A 19,446-nucleotide genomic window follows, 5' to 3' on the forward strand; every position below is an offset into this window, starting at 1 on the left:
CCCCTCACAAAGTTGGAGAGGGAAGGAAGCCCCCCGCCCCCGCTTGAACGACAGCTCACCAGTGCCCTCGAAGAGGTGGGAAGGGAACCCAGCGCCTCGCCGTCGCAGGAACGGCCGCTCCCCAGTCTCCTCGCAGAGCTGGGGAGGGAACCCAGTGCCCCGCCCCTGCTGGAACAGCCGCTCCCCACATCCTTCACAGAGCTGGGGAGGGAAGTAGGCCCACCAAACCCACAGGATCGGCGGCTCCCCAGTCGCCTCGCAGAGCTTGGGAGGGAACATAGCACCTTGCCCCCACAAGCACGACCACTCCCCACTCCCCTCGCAGACCTGGGAAGGGAGCCCAGTGTCCCGCCCTTGCAGGAATGCCGCCTCCCAGTCCTTTCGCAGAGCTGGGGAAAGAAGGCAGCGTCCCACCCCCACAGGAACAGCCACTCCCATTCCCCCCGCAGAGCTGGGGAGGGAAGGCAGCGACCCACGACCAGAGGAACGACAGCTTCCCAGTCCCCTGGCAAAGCTGGGAAGAGAAGGAAGCACCCCGCCACCGCCGGAACGGCCACTCCCCAGTCCCCTCGCACAGCTGGGGAGGGAAGGCAGCGCCCCGCCCACAGGAACGGCCTCTCCCCAGTCCCCTCGCAGAGCTGGAGAGGGAAAGCAACTCCCCGCCCCCACTGGAATGGTGGCCACACAGTCCCCTGGCAGAGGTGGGGAGGGAAGGCAGAGCCCCACCCCCGCAGGAACGGCCGCTGCCCAGTCCCCTGGCAGAGGTGGGGAGGGAAGGCACCGCCCTACCCCCGTTGGAACGGTGTGATGGAGTAGGGGCTGTCTGTGTGGGGGATGGGAGAGCCGGGGATGTCTTTAGGTGAGAGACAGGATCTTTAAGCCTGTAACCTGAGCCAGGTAGGAGGGAGGGGGTTAGTACCTTTTCCTGGGAAGTTGGACAAAGGAATCGGCCGGCTGGAGGAGGGGCAGTTCAGTTTCGGTTATGGGCTGGGTGAGGGGAATTCTAGGGATCCTATGCTGGACTCAAACCCCCTGAAACTCCAGAAGGACCCAACTGAGGGGTCCTGACTGTGCCTGCAAGCTCTGCTGTAACCTGCATTCCTGTTGTCCAATAAACCTTCTGTGTTACTGGCTGGCTGAGAGTCACTGCGGGTCCCAGGAAGAGGGGTGCAGGACCGAACTTCCCCACACTCCATGACAACTGGTGGCAGTGGCGGGAGATACTAGACCCTATGAACGGCGCTTCCTGCAGTAAGTGACTGGGGAGCAGTAAAATGAAGGGACAATTTTAAGGGTGATTAACCCCTGGGAGTGTGTGCCCAGTGAGAAGGACTTTGCAGTAACAGGGTCCCCCGGGGGATTGCAGTGAGTGGTCCCGGGGCGGAGGAGTCTGCAGCTCGACCCTGGCAGAGAGGTGGTGACCTCAAGAAGGGCTGGTGCACTGGGGGTCTCCCTGAAAACCGTGGGGAGTGGCTAGCACCCCGGCCTGTGAGTGGCCAGCAGGAAGATGCATGCCCAGCTGCGCAAGTGCGACCTGGTGGAGCTGTGCAAGCAGAGAGGGCTGCGCAATGAGAGACTCACGAAAGACCAGCTGATTGCCTGGCTGGAGGAGGGAGATCGCTTGAATGGACGGAGCCCTGTCTCGGAGGGAAGCAGCTGGGCAGATGCAGCGCAGGTACCAGTGTCTGTCCCAGCTGGGAGTGGTCAGCCGGCGGCTGAGGGCTTCCTGAGACCCCCCCTTCCTATGCCTAGGGGAAGGGAGAGGAGGAGCCCAGAGAATACCGAAGGCACCGTGACACCCCCGGCCAGCAGGGAATCCTCCCAGCGAAGCTCACCCCCCAGCAGGGGATCCTCCCGGCGGCGCTCGGCATCCGTGGAGCAGATTTGGCTGGAATATGACATAGATACCTTCCTGATGGCCTTTGAGAATGCCTGTGAGCTGCACAGGGTTGACCCTGCAGACAGGATCTCATTTCTCACCCCCTTACTGGACTCCACAGCCGTGGATGTGGTACAGCCGACTGAAAGAGGCGGAGGCAGGGGACTACGAGCTGTTCAAACAGGCCCTGCTCCGGGAGTTTGGGCTGACTCCGGAGATGCACTGGAAAAGGTTACGGAGTCAGCATAAAACCCATGAGGTCACATACCTACAATTGGTCAATCAGGAGCAGGAGTATGCCCGCAAGTGGACAGCTGGGGCCCAAACTAAAGAGGACCTGCTTGACCTATTTATACTAGAGCACCTGTAAGAGCAGTGCCCGTCCGACCTGAGGCTGTGGTTGATGGACCATGAAGCCGGAGAACCCGCAGCACGCAGGCCAGCTGGCCGACCAATTTGTGCACAGTCGAGCAGAGGACAACAGGGCAGAGTCTCAAAGGAGCAGGCCTGCCTCAACGCAGAGAGAGAGTCATCATGGGACCTCCCAGGAGGGGCCTATGGAGAACCCCCACCAAAGGGGAACATCCAGCGTCAGGTCCATCCGACCCACTGGAGGGGACCCACGAGACATGGGCTGCTATCACTGTGGCCAACGAGGCCACATACAGGCCCAGTGCCCCAAGCTCAGGGACAGACCGAGCAGACCCAACCTGCAGAGGGTTGACTGAGTAAAGACCCAGTCGGAGGAGGGGCAAAGTTCCCAGGAAAGGGCGGCTGGCAGCTTGCAACCTATGAAGGAGGGAGGAGGTCCCCAAGTCAGCCCTTCTGGGGGCCTGGATGCTCCAGGCTCCGGGTTTTTGGTTTACAGGGTGGGCGCGGGGCTGCCTCTCCGGAAAGAGTACCTTGTTTCCCTGGAGGTAGATGGGAGGAAGGTCACTGGGTACTGGGACACGGGCGCAGAGGTGACGCTCGCCCGGCCCGAAGTGGTGGCCTCAGATCAGATGGTACCCGACACCTACCTGACCCTGAAGGGCGTGGGCGGGACCCCATTCAAGGTGCCCGTGGCGAGGGTACACCTGAAGTGGGGGGCCAGGGAGGGCCCCAACGATGTGAGGGTACACCCACATTTGCCCACGGACGTGTTAATGGGAGGGGACCTCGAGGACTGGCCAAGTAACACCCAGAGTACCCTGGTCGTGACTGGCAGTCAGAGTCAGCGGAGGGCACTGCGCCCCAACAACAGGGAAGGGACTCTGCCTGAGGTGCAGGACCCTAACCTGGTGGGGGGGGAGGAATGCCCAGGGACACGGCTCAGAGAGGCTGCGGCCTCAGACCCAGCCAGCGAGAGAGAGCAGGTCCCCATCCCTGTCCCAGCTGCTGAGTTCCAGGCCGAGTTGCAGAAAGATCCCTCCTTGCGGAAGCCCAGGGACCGTGCTGACCTTAGTGCAGTACAGACCATGAGGAGAGGTTGCAAGGAGATGTTCCTGTGGGAGAAGGGGTTCCTGTACTGAGAATGGGCTCCCCCAGGGGAAGTAGAGTCATGGGGGATCAGGAGGCAGCTGGTGGTTCCCCAGAAGTTTAGCCACAAGCTACTGTACCTGGCCCATGACATCCCTCTCGCAGGGCACCAGGGAATCCGACACACCAGACAGAGGCTGCTACAGAACTTTTACTGGCCTGGGGTCTTTATCTATGTCCGACAGCACTGCCAATCCTGTGACCCCTGCCAGAGGATGAGGAAGGCCCAGGACAAGGGGAAAGCAGCTTTGAGGCCTTTACCCATCACAGAAGAATCTTTCCAGAAGATGACCATGGACATAGTGGGACCTCTCAGCAAGATGACCCGGTCAGGGAAGAAATACATCCTGGTGGTGATGGATTTCGCCACTCGCTACCCCGAGGGGGTGGCCTTGTCCTCTATCGAAGCAGACACCATGGCAGATGCGCTGCTGACCATTTTCAGACGGGTGGGGTTCCCCAAGGAAGTCTTAACGGATGAGGGGTCCAACTTCATGTCGGCCCTGCTCCGGTGCTTGTGGGAAAAATGTGGGGTCCGGCATAACTGGGCCTCAGCGTATCACCCCCAGTCCAACGGGCTGGTGGAAAGGTTCAGCGGGACGCTGAAGATGATGCTAAAAACATTTATGAACCAGCACCCGCAGGACTGGGACAAGTACTTACTCACCTGCTGTTCACGTACAGGGAGGTACCCCAGGAATCTAGCAGGTTTTCGTCTTCCGAACTGTTGTATAGAAGGCGGGTAAGGGGGCCCCTGGACCTGATGAGAGACGAATGGGAGGGGAAGGCCACTCCTGAGGGAGAGTCGGTGGTGGAGTATGTCCTGACCTTCCGGGAAAGACTGGTCGAGCTCATGGGCCTGGCCAGGAAGAATCTGGCCCGAGCCCAGAGGAAGCAGAAGGTCTGGTATGACCGCACAGCGTGGGCCCGCGCCTTCGCCACCGGGGATCAAGTGATGGTTCTCATCCCTGTGAGGAAAAACAAACATCAGGCTGCCTGGGAAGGGCCCTTCAAGGTTATCAAGCAACTAAATGAGGTAAACTATGTGATGGAGCTGTCGAACTGGTCACATCACCGTCGAGTGTACCATGTGAACATGATGAAGCCACACTATGACAGGGGGAATGTGGTGTTGGCCGTGTGTGGACATTGGGAGGAGCAGGGAGATAGACTCATAGACTCTAGGACTGGAAGGGACCTCGAGAGGTCATTGAGTCCAGTCCCCTGCCCTCACGGCAGGACCAAATACTGTCTAGACCATCCCTAATAGACATTTATCTAACCTACTCTTAAATATCTCCAGAGATGGAGATTCCACAACTTCCCTAGGCAATCTATTCCATTGTTTAACTACCCTGACAGTTAGAAACTTTTTCCTAATGTCCAACCTAAATCACCCTTGCTGCAGTTTAAGCCCATTGCTTCTTGTTCTATCATTGGAGGCTAAGGTGATCAAGTTTTCTCCCTCCTCCTGATGACACCCTTTTAGATACCTGAAAACTGCTATCATGTCCCCCCTCAGTCTTCTCTTTTCCAAACTAAACAAACCCAATTCCTTCAGCCTTCCTTCATAGGTCATGTTCTCAAGACCTTTAATTGTTCTTGTTGCTCTTCTCTGGACCCTCTCCAGTTTCTCCACATCTTTCTTGAAATGCGGTGCCCAGAACTGGACACAATACTCCAGTTGAGGCCTAACCAGCGCAGAGTAAAGCGGAAGAATGACTTCTCGTGTCTTGTTTACAACACACCTGTTAATGCATCCCAGAATCACATTTGCTTTTTTTGCAACAGTATCACACTGTTGACTCATATTAAGCTTGCGGTCCACCATGACCCCTAGATTTCTTTCTGCCATACTCCTTCCTAGACAGTCTCCTCCCATTCTGTATGTGTGAAATGGATTGTTCCTTCCTAAGCGGAGCACTTTGCATTTATCTTGAACTTCATCCTGTTTACCTCAGACCATTTCTCCAATTTGTCCAGATCACTTTGAATTTTGACCCTGTCCTCCAAAGCAGTTGCAATCCCTCCCAGTTTGGTATTGTCTGCAAACTTAATAAGTGTACTTTCTATGCCAACATCTAAATCGTTGATGAAGATATTGAACAGAGCCGGTCCCAAAACAGACCCGTGCTGAACCCCACTTGTTATACCTTTCCAGCAGGATTGGGAGCCATTAATAACTACTCTCTGAGTATGGTTATCCAGCCAGTTATGCACCCACCTTATAGTAGCCCCATCTAAATTGTACTTTCCTAGCTTATCTATAAGAATATCATGTGAGACCGCATCAAATGCCTTACTAAAGTCTAGGTATATCACATTCACCGCTTCTCCCTTATCCACAAGGCTCGTTATACTATCAAAGAATGCTATCAGATTAGTTTGACACGATTTGTTCTTTACAAATCCATGCTGGCTATTCCCTATCACCTTACCACCTTCCAAGTGTTTGCAGATGATTTCTTTAATTATCTGCTCCATTATCTTCCCTGGCACAGAAGTTAAACTAACTGGTCTATAGTTTCCTGGGTTGTTTTAATTTCCCTTTTTATAGATGGGCACTATATTTGCCCCCTTCCAGTCTTCTGGAATCTCCCCCGTCTCCCATGATTTCCCAAAGATAATAGCTAGAGTCTCAGATACCTCCTCTATTAACTCCTTGAGTATTCTAGGATGCATTTCATCAGGCCCTGGTGACTTGCAGGCATCTAACTTTTCTAAGTGATTTTTTACTTGCTCTTTTTTTATTTTATCTTCTAAATCTACCCTCTTCCTGTAAGCATTCACTATATTAGACATTCCTTCAGACTTCTCAGTGAAGACCGAAACAAAGAACTCATTAAGCATCTCTGCCATTTCCAAGTCTCCCGTTACTGTTTCCCCCTCCTCACTGAGCAGTGGGCCTATCCTGTCCTTGGTCTTCCTCTTGCTTTTAATGTATTGATAAAAAGTCTTCTTGTTTCCCTTTATTCCCATAGCTAGTTTGAGCTCATTTTGTGCCTTTGCCTTTCTAATCTTGCCTCTGCATTCCTGTGTTATTTGCCTATATTCGTCTTTTGCAGTCTGACCTAGTTTCCATTTTTTATATGACGCCTTTTTATTTTGTAGGTCACGCAAGAGCTCGTGCTTAAGCCAAGGTGGTCTTTTGCCACATTTTCTATCTTTCCTAACCATCAGAATAGCTTGCTTTTGGGCCCTTAATAGCGTCCCTTTGAAAAACTGCCAACTCTCCTCAGTTCTTTTTCCCCTCAGTCTTGATTCCCATGGGACCTTACCTTTCAGCTCTCTGAGCTTACCAAAATCCGCCTTCCTGAAATCCATTGTCTCTGTTTTGCTGTACTCCCTTTTACCCTTCCTTAGAATTGCAAACTCTATGATTTCATGATCACTTTCACCCAAGCTTCCTTCTACTTTCAAATTCTCAACGAGTTCTTCCCTATTTGTTAAAATCAAATCTAGAACAGCTTCCCCCCTAGTAGCTCTTTCAACTTTCTGAAATAAAAAGTTGTCTGCAATGCAGTCCAGGAACTTATTGGATAGTCTGTGCCTCGCGGTGTTATTTTCCCAACATATATCTGGATAGTTGAAGTCCCTCATCACCACCAAATCTTGGGCTTTGGATGATTTTGTTAGTTGTTTGAAAAAAGCCTCATCCACCTCTTCCACCTGATTAGGTGGCCTGTAGTAGATTCCCAGCACGACATCACCCATGTTTTTTACCCCTTTTAGCCTAACCCAGAGACTCTGAACACTTCCATCTCCAATGTCCATCTCCACCTCAGTCCAAGTGTGTACATTTTTAATATATAAGGCAACACCTCCTCCCTTTTTCCCCTGTCTATCCTTCCTGAGCAAACTATACCCATCCACACCAACATTCCAGTCATGTGTATTATCCCACCAAGTTTCAGTAATGCCAACAATGTCATAGTTGTATTTATTTATTAGCACTTCCAGTTCTTCCTGCTTATTACCCATACTTCTTGCATTTGTATATAGGCATCTAAGATACTGGTTTGATCTCGCCTCCCAGCTTTACCCTGACCCTCCTTTCTCTCTGCCATTATAGCCCGTGCTCCCTCCTGTTTCCAACCCATCTCCCAGGTCTTGTTCCCCACTTACCTGTGGGCTTTGCTCACCTGACCTTTTAGTGGATCTATTCCCTGGGACAAAAGCTGGTTCCCCCCTGGAGGCAATTCCCCTCTCTGATCACCTGACCCTGGCCCAGCACGCTGAGATGAGAGGGGTGCTGCATCTATACCAACAGCTGTTTTCCAACCAGCCTGGACGCACTAATTTGACTGTCCACCGGATGGAGACTGGGTCACATCCTCCTATAAGATGCTCCCCTTTTCGGGTCACTGGGAAAACTGCCCAGGACCTGGAAAGAGAGGTCAGGGACATGCTGGCTTTGGGGATGATCCAGCCATCTTCCAGCCCTTGGGCCTCGCCAGTGCTGCTGGTCCCCAAAAAGGATGGGTCAATCCAGTTCTCTGTGGACTATCAAAAGCTCAGTGCCATCACCATATCTGATGCCTACCCCATGCCCAGGCCTGATGAGCTCCTCGAGAAGCTGGGAGGTGCTCGGTACCTGACCACCATGGATCTTACAAAGGGCTACTGGCAAGTGCAGCTGGACGCAGATGCCAGGCTGAAATCGGCCTTTATCACCCCTCTGGGGCTCTACGAGTTTCTGACCCTGCCCTTCGGCCTCAAGGAAGTGCCAGCCACCCTCCAGTGCCTGGTAGATCAGCTACTGAGGGGGATGGAGAGTTTTGCCATGGCGTATATTGACGACATCTGCGTCTTCAGCCAGACCTGGGAGGACCACGTGTCTCAGGTTAAACAAGTGCTGAACCGACTCTGGGAGGCTAGGTTAACCATAAAGGCTGAGAAGTGCAAGGTGGGGATGGCTGAAGTATCTTACCTAGGCCATTGGGTGGGGAGCGGCTGCCTAAAGCCGGAACCAGCCAACGTGGAGGTGATCAGACCTCTGGCCCACTCCCCAAACCAAAAAGCAGGTCCAGGCCTTTATTGGGATGGCGGGGTACTATCAAAGGTTCGTGCCCCACTTTAGTGCCATAGCTGCCCCCATCACTGAGCTGTGCAAGAAGGGGAAGCCAGACAAGGTGGTCTGGACCGAGCAGTGCCAGCAGGCTCTCCGGGCACTTAAGAAGGCTCTGGTTAGTGGCCCAGTTCTGGCAAACCCAGATTTTGACAAGCCCTTTATGGTGTTCACTGACGCCTCAGACATGGGACTGGGGGCGGTGTTAATGCAGGAGAGTGAAAAGGGGGAGAGACACCCCATCGTGTACCTGAGCAAGAAGTTGCTACCCCGGAAGCAGAACTAAGCGGCCATCGAGAAGAAATGCCTGGCCATGGTGTGAGCCCTTAAGAAACTAGAGCCATATCTCTTTGGGTGACACTTCACCGTGTACACCGACCACTCTCCCCTGACCTGGCTGCACCAGATGAAAGGAGCCAACGCCAAGCTCCTGAGGTGAAGCCTTCTCCTGTAGGACTATGACATGGACATGGTCCATGTGAAGGGAAGTGCCAACCCGATAGTGGACGCGTTGTCCCGGAGAGGGGGCCCTGAACTTCCCCAGGTCACTGGGCAGAGTGACCCTGCTCAGTTCAGTCACAGAGGGGGGAGAGATGTGATGGAGTAGGGGCTGTCTGTGTGGGGGATGGGAGAGCCGGGGATGTCTTTAGGTGAGGGAAAGGATCAATAAGCCTGTAACCTGAGCCAGATAGGAGGGAGAGGCTTAGCACCTTGGCCTGGGAAGTTGGACAAAGGAATCGGCCGGCTGGAGGAGGAGCAGTTCAGTTTCGGTTATGGGCTGGGTGAGGGGAATTCAGGGGATCCTATGCTGGACTCAAGCACCCTGAAACTCCAGAAGGACTTGAATGAGGGGCCCTGACTGTGCCTGCAAGCTCTGCTGTAACCTGCATTCCTGTTGTCCAATAAACCTTCTGTTTTACAGGCTGTCTGAGAATCACTGTGGGTCCCAGGAAGGGGGTGCCGGAACGGACTCCCCCACACTCCGTGACAAACGACCACTCCCCAGTCCCATCGCAGAGCTGGGAAGGGAAACCAGTGCCCCACCCCAGAGGAACGACAGCTGTCCAGTCCCCTCACAGAGCTGGAAGGGGAACCCAGCGCCCCGCTCCCGCAGGAACAACGGCTCCCCAGTCCCCTCACAGAGATGGGGAGGGAAGGCAGCGACCCGCCCCCACAGGAACGGCCCCTGCCCAGTCCCCTGGCAGAGATAGGGAGGGAACCCAGCGCCCCTCCCCCATTGGAACAGCCGCTCCCTAAGCCCCTCATGGAGCTGGGAGGGGAACCCAGCGCCCCGCCCCCTCAGAAACGGCCACTCCCCAGTCCCCTCACAGAGCTGGGGAGGCAACAGCGCCCCGCCCCTGCAAGAATGGCCGCTCCCCAGTCCTCTCACAGAGCTGGGCAGGGAAGGCTGTGCCTCTCCCTCGCTTGAACTGGCGCTCCTCAGTCCCCTGGCAGAGCTGGGAAGGGAGCCCAGCACCCCGCCCCCACATGAATAGCAGCTCCCCAGTCCCCTCGCAGAGCTGGGGAGGGAAAGCAGCATCCCGCCCCGGCTGGAATGGCGGCCCCGCAGTCCTCTCACAGAGGTAGCGAGGGAAGGCAGCGCCCCATCCCCGCAGGAACGGCCGCTCCCCACTCCCCTTGCAGAGCTGAGAGGGAACCCAGCACCCCGCCCGACCAGGAACGGCCGCTCTCCAGTCTCATAGACTCATAGACTTTAGGGTCAGAAGGGACCAATATGATCATCTACTCTGACCTCCTGCGCAAAGCAGGCCACAGAACCCTACGCATCCACTTCTATTACAAACCCCTAATCTATGTCCGAGTTACTGAAGTCTTCAAATTGTGGAGCTGCAGAGAATCCACCAGCAAGTGACCCATGCCTCAAGCTGCAGAGGAAGGCAAAAAACCACCAGGGCTTCTGCCAATCTGCCCCGGAGGAAAATTCCTTCCCGACCCCAAATATGGCAATCAGCTAAACCCTGAGCATGTGGGCAAGACTCACAGCCAGCACCCAGGAAAAAATTCTCTTCAGTAACTCAGCTCCCATCCCATCCAACATCTCATCACCGACCACTGGGCATACTTATCTGCTGATAATCAAAGATCAATTGACAAAATTAAGGTATCCCATCATACCATCCCTTCCATAAACTTATCAAGCTTAGTCTTAAAGCCAGATATGTCTTTTACCCCAACTCCTCTTGGAAGGCTGTTCCAGAACTTCACTCCTCTAATGGTTAGAAACTTTAGTCTAATTTCAAGTCTAAACTTCCTAGTGTCCAGCTTATACCCATTTGTACTTGTGTCTACATTGGTACTAAGCTTAAATAATTCATCTCCCTCCCTAATTAATTCCTTTCCCTCCCTAATTCCTTGCAGAGCTGGGGAGGGAAGGCAGCGCCCCGCCCCCCCGGAACAACAGCTGCCCAGTCCCTTCACAGAGCTGGGGAGAGAACCCAGTGCCCCGCCCCCGCTGGAACGGCCGCTCCCCAGTTCCCTTGCAGAGCTGAGGAGGGAAAGCAGCGCCCTGCAAACACAGAAGTGGCTGCTCCCCAGTCACCTCACAGAGCTAGGGAGGCAACGAAGCGCCCTACCCCTGCAGGAACAGCCACTCCCCAGTCCCCTCGCAGAGCTGGAGAGGGAACCCAGCACCCTGCCCCCGCAGGAACGGGCGCTCCCCATTCCCCTCGCAGATCTAGGAAGGAACCCAGCAATTCCCCCCCCCCAGGCATGGCCATTTCCCAGTTTCCTGGCAGAGCTTGGAAGGGAACACAGCGCCCCGCCCCCGCAGGAACGGCCGCTCCCCAATACACTCGCAGAGCTGGGGAGGGAACTCAGCGCCCCGCCCCTGCTGGAATGGCCGCTCCCCAGTCCCCTCGCAGAGGTGGAGAGGGAACCCAGCACCCTGCCCCTGTAGGAACGGCAGCTCCCCAGTCTCGTGGCAGAGCTGGGGAGGGAACATAACGCCTGGCCCCCGCAGGAACGACCACTCCCCAGTCCCCACGCAGAGCTGGGGATGGAAAGCAGCACCTCGCCCCCGCTGGAATGATGGCCCCACAGTCCACTCGCAGAGGTAGGGAGGAAATGTAGCACCCCGTCCCCGCAAGAACGGCTGCTTCCCACTCCCTTCGCAGAGCGGGGTGGGAACTCAGCGTCCCCCCCCGCTGGAACGGCCGCTCCCCAGTCCCCTTGCAGAGCTTGGGAGGGAAGGCAGCGCCCCGCCCCCCGCAAGAACGGCCGCTAGAGAGTCCCCTAGCAGAGCTGAGGAGGGAACACAGTGCCCCGCCCCCGCAGGCACGGCCGCTCCCCTGTCCCCTGGCAGAGTTCATCAACTATTAATGAAAACTAGGGTTGACAAGTCATATTCTTTGTAATATCAGGATGGTGGAATGGTCTAAAGTGCTAGTTATTAGACTCTTTTTTTTCCTAATCCCTTGGCTGTTCTGGTCTCTGCATGGAGACGTGGTTTCACATCCCACTCCTGATATTATCATTAATTCTACCCGGAGAATATGGCCTCACTTCAATCTCCTTTGGAACAATAGAACACCATTTGCTTAGATCTTCTATTCCAGTAGCTGTGAGAGAAGCTCCAAACCAGGGGGAAACAGGGCCTGTTCTCTCGACCCATCAATTTTTGTCTTCCTTCATTCCAAGCCATTTTCTCAAATACATCCGTATTTCCCACACTTTTATGAAACTTTAGGGTCATCATTTAATTGCCACACAACTGTACTTCTGAAGTGAAGTGAAACACAACATCTTTTGGATATTCTTGCAGAAGAGTTTTGCTTTCTGACCTGGAATTGAACAGGGGCTACCCGAGGGGGACAATGCTACTCCCTTTTCTTGACTCATCCGAAAAACATAAGTGTGTGGTGCCCTTTGTTTCCCTGTTCTTCAAACACCTGTCAGGGTGGCCTAGGGAGACTTGGTCCTGACTCTCAGGGTCCCTCCCTGCCCTACCTTTCTATGTGATTCTATTGTGTGGGTTTGTGCTGTGTCGTTGTCCCACACTGAGCTGTTTTGCACAGTGCCACTTTGCACTCTGATGTATTGTTTCGTGTTGTATGGTTTTGCACTGGCTTGTGTTGCACTGGTTTGAGCTGAGCTCTTTTGCAGTGCGTCATTTTGCCCTATGGGACGTTCATTTGCATGGTGCTGAATTGTCGGGCTTTGCACTCCTACATGTTGTCACTTTGTGCTGTGGAATGTGATTTCACGGTGAATCGTTAGATGTTAGATTGTGATGTTTCCACTTTTGTTGTTGTTTATATTACATTGCGATGGCATCGAATTATAGAGCTGTATGGCTGCAAGGGCCCTGGAGAGGTCATGAAATCCAGCCCTCTCTGCTGAGGCAGGGCCAAGCAGAGGTGATGCATCGAGGACATGTGGGATCAAGTGCCCACAGCAGTCGGCCCAGGCAGGGAGCAGAAGGAGGGAACCAGAGCCAGAGCAGGTTGTCCATGGGACCAAGTATATGCAGAGTATCCTTGACAGAGGTTTGTTCAACCTGTTTGTAAAAACCTCCTGGGACAGAGACTCCACAGACATCCTTGGGAGCCTATTCCAGAGCTTAACTACCCTCAGAGTTAGAAAGCTGTTCCCAATATCTAACGTGAATCTCCCTGGCTGCAGATTAAGTCCATTACTTCTTGTCCTACCATCAGTGGACATGGAGACCAAATGATCATTGTCCTATTTCTAAAGACAAAACTTTTCCCTCTGCAATCATCCGTTAACTGGTTATTATCCCCTCTTCTTGCCTGGGGTACAATGGAAGAGGAGAAAATACTCTCTTCACATAGGATGCAAATGTCAGTTTGTTCTCTCTTCATGTTTTAGTGAAGCTCAGAGAGAAGAAGAAACATGACCTGCCAAAGAGCATAGAGAGTTTGTTTCAGCTGGATCTGTGACTATTAGCAGAAGAGTGACACCTAAGGGCTGTCGCTACCACCCACCATGGGGCTTGAATTTATGATGGTGGGATTAAGAGCATCATGCTCTACCAACAGAGCTAGCTAGATTTTAAGTCAGTCAACTGCCCAGTCACCGTGTAAAGGTGCCCTATAAGAACATAAGAACGGCCGCACCGGGTCAGACCAAAGGTCCATCTAGCCCGGTATCTGTCTACCGACAGTGGCCAATGCCAGGTGCCCCAGAGGGAGTGAAGCTAAAAGGCAGTGATCAAAAGATCTCTCTCCTGCCATCCATCTCCATCCTCTGATGAACAGAGGCTAGGGACACCATTTTTTACCCTTCCTGGCTAATAGCCATTTATGGACCTAGCTACCATGAATTTATCCAGTTCCCTTTTAAACATTGTTATAGTCCCAGCCTTCACAACCTCCTCAGGTAAGGAGTTCCACAAGTTGACTGTGCACTGTGTGAAGAAGAACTTCCTTTTATTTGTTTTAAACCTGCTACCTATTAATTTCATTTGGTGACCCCTAGTTCTTGAATTATGGGAATAAGTAAATAACTTTTCCTTATCCACTTTCTCAACATCACTCATGACTTTATATACCTCTATCATATCCCTCCCTAGTCTCCTCTTTTCCAAGCTGAATAGGCCTAGCCTCTTTAATCTCTCCTCATATGGGACCCTCTCCAAACCCCTAATCATTTTAGTTGCCCTTTTCTGAACCTTTTCTAGTGCTAGAATATCTTTTTTGAAGTGAGGAGACCACATCTGTACACAGTATTCGAGATGTGGGCGTACCATGGATTTATATAAGGGCAATAATATATTGTCAGTCTTATTTTCTGTCCCCTTTTCAATGATTCCTAACATCCTGTTTGCTTTTTTGACCACCTCTGCGCACTGCGTGGACATCTGCAGAGAACTATTCACAATGACACCAAGATCTTTTTCTTGACTCGTTGTAGCTAAATTAGCCCCCATCGTATTGTATGTATAGTTGGGGTTATTTTTTCCAATGTGCATTACTTTACATTTATCCACATTAAATTTAATTTGCCATTTTGTTGCCCAATCACTTAGTTTTGTGAGATCTTTTTGAAGTTCTTCACAATCTGCTTTGGTCTTAACTATCTTGAGTAGGTTAGTATCATTTGCAAACTTTTCCACCTCACTGTTTACCCCTTTCTCTAGATCATTTATGAATAAATTGAACAGGATTGGTCCTAGGACTGACCCTTGGGGAACACCACTAGTTACCCCTCTCCATTTTGAGAAATTACCATTAATTCCTACCCTTTGTTCCTATCTTTTAATCAGTTCTCAATCCCTCAATCCCTGAGGGTGTTTATTTGTGAGCTGAGGTTCTCTGTCTGACATTTGACTTCTTTCCTGGTTTGTTATGTCTCCAGCGAGCAAACCGGAGCTGTCACAGGGCTGGTTAGATATTGCTTTCTAGACCAGAGAGCTGGGGTTGATTTAGCATGCTGCTGCCGTCAGCTGGTCAGAGAAACCAGGGGGGAGGGTGGAATTTAGGATTCTCCCACCAAGGGGAGGTGCTGTTGGACTCATCTAGCGGGGGAGAGTCTGCGTCTGAGTTCCCCACGTGCCACACACACATTTTCACATGCAATCAGGTCCCCCAGAGAAAAGCTCATAAGAAGCCCAGACCCAGGAGTGTCAGAGAAGGGAATCACTGTTTGCCTTAAGAGGTGGGTGAAGGAAACCTGCAGGTCCTTAGATCCCTCCAGCGCCTGATAGAATCATTTGTGGGAAAAGTCTGGGGAAGCCGAGGAGGACAAGGAGAGGGAAAAAGGCCTTGCAGCTGTTGTGCAATCACCATGGTCTCAGCAGAAGGGTCCGGGGGGCTCAGCACTCAGAACTCACAAGATGGCAAAGCTCAGAGCCCCGTTCCACGGAGTCAGACTGTGATCAGCTCACAGCGAGGGGGAGCAACACCACTTCGTTGGTCTCTATGCCAGAGCACCTATCAGCTCAGTGTCCCTCCTGCAAGAGTCGGCTGCTGAAATGGTTACCCTGGGGTAAATGAAGGCAGAGGAGGATTGTTCCTCCTGGGTTTTTTTTGTGTGTTTCTGTGATCCTGCTGGAGGAAGCATCATTCGAGTTTGTTTCAGTGGCTTATGTTGGGCTGAGGTTGTGACCCTGAGTACAGGGGTTCCTGTACTCTCTGTTCTTAACCCCTCAGGGAGTGGACAATGGAGTACTGTCAGAAAGTGGATAGAAAGTAGCCTAAGAAAGTGTATTATAAAAAAGAAGAAAACAACATCATGTGGTCTAGTGGCTTGGATTTGGTACTTTCACTCCCATACCCTAGGTTCAATTCCCAGTCAGGGAAAAGTGATTTTAAACCAAAAAAGCTTCAGTTGTTTTTCGCTTGCAATGTAAACAAATCTGTGGTTTTTTCCTGATTCCCCCATCTTCCCAGTGTCTCCATGGCAGGGCTGGCTCCAGGCACTAGCGCAGCAAGCAGGTTCCTGGGACGGCCAATGGAATGGGGAGGCTTCTGCAGCAGTTGGGCCCTCTCAGTCCCTCTCGGAGGGAAGGACTTGCTGCCAAAATCGGCAGAGGTAGAGCTGCCGCTGATTGCAGCTTTTTTGTATTTTTTTTCCACTTGGGGTGGCAAAAACACTGGAACTGGCCCTGCCCCATGGAAGACAATTTGTTAAATCCCAGATGAGTGGAGTTAAATCAGTTCTCAGCCTGAGTCCTTAGGGCTTAATCCTGAGGATATTGTCCCATCATGGGGCCATTTCCCTCCTCTCTTTCATACAGAAGCACAATTTTCCTTGCACAGCCACAGGAACAGCAAGATCTTTCTCTGTCCCTTGTGCAAAGCAGGGGGCCAAATTCCATGGAAACAATGGATGAGTTGGGGCCCTGGGCACATCCAGCCCTGGCAGTGAGCTGTTCCCTCCCCTCTTTCTTTATGCTCCTGTTGTTATTTCATGGATTGTCTTGGATGGGGGAAAAGCTGACTTCACTCCAGGTGAAGAGTAAAAAGAACCTGAAAGTCTCAGGACCCAACCCCTGCTACCAGGATCACCGAGGTGCTGAGGATTTGAGTAGGAAAGGGACTATGTGAATTGTCAAGGTGAGGAATGAATAACAATCTACAACTAGATCCACCTCATTAACCACTGACACAGACTAATCCTGCTGCAGATAGAAGGGAAACTGGGAGTGATTCTTTGCTGTGCAGCCATGGAAACAATGACCCAATTGCACTGCAGTGAATGTGCTGAGGAAATCTGGACTTTACAGGCAGGTGGCAATAGCAGATCCTAGAAATAATTGGAGCTTCCCACACCACTCCTGCCACCAGGGTCAGCTGTTGAGCAACTCACAGCGCCCCTCCCCTCCCATTACCTTCCAGCAGGAGGTGGCCACACCCCCCACCCAATGCAGGGGCGAGGGCTGAGTGTATCTCTGCACCCTGAGTCCAGGGCACTCACTCTCTCTGCCCCACACATAGAATCTGGCCCTGCTGAAAAGTGACCCTAAGAACCAGCAGCCTCCAGGACCGCAGGTTTGGCCCACAGAGCAGGGAATGTGTCCCCTATGCTGCTCTTAGGCCACTGGATGCTCTGGAAATAGGACAGTTCTGAGTATGACTTGCAGCCTATCTGGGGATGTAACTCAGTGATAGAATACATGCTTTGCATGTATGAGGCTATGTGTTTAATTCCCAGCATTTCCAGGTTCTTCTTTTCACCCTGCTGCTTTGCTCATGCCCAGCTGGGATGTGGCCCAGCATTCTCCCTGCAGGAGTTTTAATCCTGCTGAGTGAGGGGCAAGTGCCAATTGAATGCAAGGTCTCGGGGGGTTTCTGCTCCTAAGTCACCTTGGTACATTTAAGATTCCCACCTGCTTTGCTGCTTGGGACAAAGGTAGATGAGAAGGGTGAATCCTCCAGCACAGGAGGGAAAGATCCCTTCTGCACAGACTGAGAGGCAAAGACTAGATTTATTTCTTGTCTGGGCCCAATCTTTTCTCCTGGTATAGCCCTTGTTCCAGCTCAGGTGATAGCTAGGGGATGTCTCATGACTGCAGCCATGTTTGTTCAGTTCCACCCCCTTATACAGCTTTGGTACAAGGCAGGAATCTTTTGTCTCTCTCCTGTGGAAAAGCCCCAGGTTTAAGATTGATTCCTGTACCAGGTGACATGGTCACATGTCCGGTGAGACCTCAAGCCTTCACTCTTCCTGGCCTAACTCATAGATGGTGCAGGACAGAGCCATCTACAGTCAATTGTCCTGGTTAATGGGAGCCATCAAGATTCCAAACCACTATTAATGGCTCACACTTTGCATCATTACTACAGGACCTCAGAGTTATAGTTCATATTTCTAGTTTCAGATACAAGAATGATCGGTTCATACAAATAGGATGAACACACACAGTAGATTATAAGCTTTGTAATGATACCTTACAAGAGACCTTTTGCATGAAGCATAGTCCAGTCACTTTATATTCACACTCATTAGCATATTTTCATAAAATCACATGGAGTGCAACATCACAGCAGGGAAAGGGTTTTACTGCAACACCTGGGAGCAGTTGAGTTTCATGTACAGGCTGTGGTATGAGTTCCTCCAGGTTTCTCGTAAGCACACAGGGACCTTAACGGGTGCTCTCGATACACGAATTGCCCAGACACGATAAAGTGATGGAGATTGCATTTTCCTTTTTTATTTTTGCATTTCCAGTGACATTTCTGTTTGTGATTTCATTTTGCTTTGTATAACTGTGTTTTCTCCTGGATTTGATATTTAACTAAAAAAAGAATAAGGCCTCAGAGCAGCGGATGGAGGATCAGGCTGGGGCTAGGACTGCTAAGAGAGCGAGAGTAGCAGGTTTTCTGTACTGTTTCTTGCTCTCTTTTTCTTGATTAGTTTCTCTTCTGCACAAAATTTGCCTCTTTTTACATGTGAGCCTGGTTAGCTCAGTTGGTAGCACATCAGACTTTTAGTCTGAGAGTACAGGATCCAAGTCCCTGGTCAAGCAGACATATAGTTCCCCCTGTGATATCCCTCAAGAACTTCAGAAGGACTCTCCTTGACTTCAGTTTTACCTTTATAGAAATTAGCCTTTCCTAGGAAGGGCCCTTTACTGCCTGGGACTGAAGATGCTACTTCCTCACCTGTCCATTGACCTCGCAATCTGGAGGAAAAAAGGCCTCTGGGCCTGCAGCAAAGCTCCGTGCACCGACTTTTTGAGCAAATGCAGGGCTAGCCAGAGAGGCATGTTCCCACTGAGTCCTCCCTGCCAGAAGTCAACAGAGATCAAGGGGTCCCATGGTTTAAGGGCCAGCACTCAGGACTTTGAATCTTGAAATCAAAGTTTAAGTCTCAATGAGACCTTGGGGTCCTTTGTTTGCCAGCTAACCATCTTGGGATTTCCAAAGCTTCATCTTGCTCTCCCAAATGACATGGTAGCCTGATCTGATATTTAACTAAAAAATAATTTATCTGGGCACCAGATGGAGGAGCAAGATGGAACTAGAGCTGCTAAGGGAGCAAGAATAGAAAATTTTCTGAATTTTCTGTCCTCTTTTCCTTGATGAGTTTCTCTTGTACACCAAACTTTTCCTTCTTTGTGTGAGCCTGGCTAGCTCAGTTGGCAGAGCATCAGACTTTTAGTCTGAGGGTCCAGGGTTCAAGTCCCTGGTCAGGTAAAAAAGGAGACTTCTTCTTCTCTGGTATTCCCCCCCAAAATGGAAGAAGGCATCTACCTAGGATGTTATTTAACATCACTTCCCCTGCTGGCAGGACTTTGCCTCCCCTAGGAAGGAACATGTACTGCCTGGGACTGAAGGGGCAACTTCCTCACCTGCCCACAGCCTCTCAGTCTGGATTCAGCCTCTGGGAGCTGCACAAACTGCTGCAAGACAACTTGGTGAGCAAATGCAGGGCTGCCCACCTGGGGTCATCCACACCAGAACTCAGCAGAGGTCTTGGTGTTCCCTATTGGTCCCATGGTATAAGGGCCAGCACTCGGGACTTTGAATCCTGCAATCTGAATTGAAGTCTCGGTGGG

At 51.7% G+C, this 19,446-nt stretch overlaps 1 non-coding gene across 1 annotated transcript; it reads left to right on the top strand.

Moving 5' to 3' along the window:
- Positions 1-19,011: 19,011 nt before the first annotated feature.
- TRNAK-UUU (transfer RNA lysine (anticodon UUU)) lies at positions 19,012-19,084 on the top strand. The gene has a single exon. It is a non-coding gene; the product is annotated as a tRNA-Lys (tRNA).
- Positions 19,085-19,446: the final 362 nt, after the last annotated feature.

Source organism: Gopherus flavomarginatus, assembly GCF_025201925.1.
Source record: "Gopherus flavomarginatus isolate rGopFla2 chromosome 13 unlocalized genomic scaffold, rGopFla2.mat.asm SUPER_13_unloc_3, whole genome shotgun sequence".
Lineage (NCBI taxonomy): Eukaryota > Metazoa > Chordata > Testudines > Testudinidae > Gopherus > Gopherus flavomarginatus.